The following is an 807-nucleotide window of genomic DNA, read 5'->3' as shown; positions in this document are numbered from 1 at the left end:
TGTAACCTTTGACCTGTAGCCTGTAACTTGTGACCTGTAACCTGTGACCTGTGACTGTGAACTGTGACCTGTAACATGACCTATAACCTTTGATCTGTAACCTGTAACTTGTGACCTGTGACCTGTAACCTATAACCTGTGACCTGTAACTTGTGACCTGTGACCTGTAACTTGTGACCTGTAACCTGTAAACTGTGACCTGTAACTTGTGACCTGTGACCTATAACTTGTGACCTGTGACCTGTGACCTATAACTTGTGACCTGTAACCTGTAACCTGTAACTTGTGACCTATAACCTGTGACCTGTGACCTGTAACTTGTAACCTGTAAACTGTGACCTGTGACCTGTAACTTGTGACCTGTGACCTATAACTTGTGACCTGTGACCTGTGACCTATAACTTGTGACCTGTGACCTGTAACCTGTGACCTGTAACCTGTGACCTGTAACTTGTGACCTGTGACCTATAACCTGTGACCTATAACATGTAACTTGAGACCTGTGACCTGTAACTTGTGACCTGTAACTTGTGACCTGTAACTTGTGACCTGTGACCTGTAACCTGTGACCTGTGACCTGTAACTTGTGACCTGTTACATGTGACCTGTAACCTGTGACCTGTAACTTGTGACCTGTAACTTGTGACCTATAACCTGTGACCTGTGACTGACCTGTGACTGTGACCTGTACCCTGTGACCTGTAACCTGTGACTGTGACCTGACTGTGACCTGCAACCTGTGACCTGTACCCTGTGACCTATAACCTATGACCTGTGACTGTGACCTGTACCCTGTGACCTGTAACC

The sequence above is a fragment of the Austrofundulus limnaeus genome, unplaced genomic scaffold (assembly GCF_001266775.1).
Source record: "Austrofundulus limnaeus strain Quisiro unplaced genomic scaffold, Austrofundulus_limnaeus-1.0 Scaffold2231, whole genome shotgun sequence".
NCBI lineage: Eukaryota > Metazoa > Chordata > Actinopteri > Cyprinodontiformes > Rivulidae > Austrofundulus > Austrofundulus limnaeus.
Note: the sequence above shows the minus strand (reverse complement) of the source record.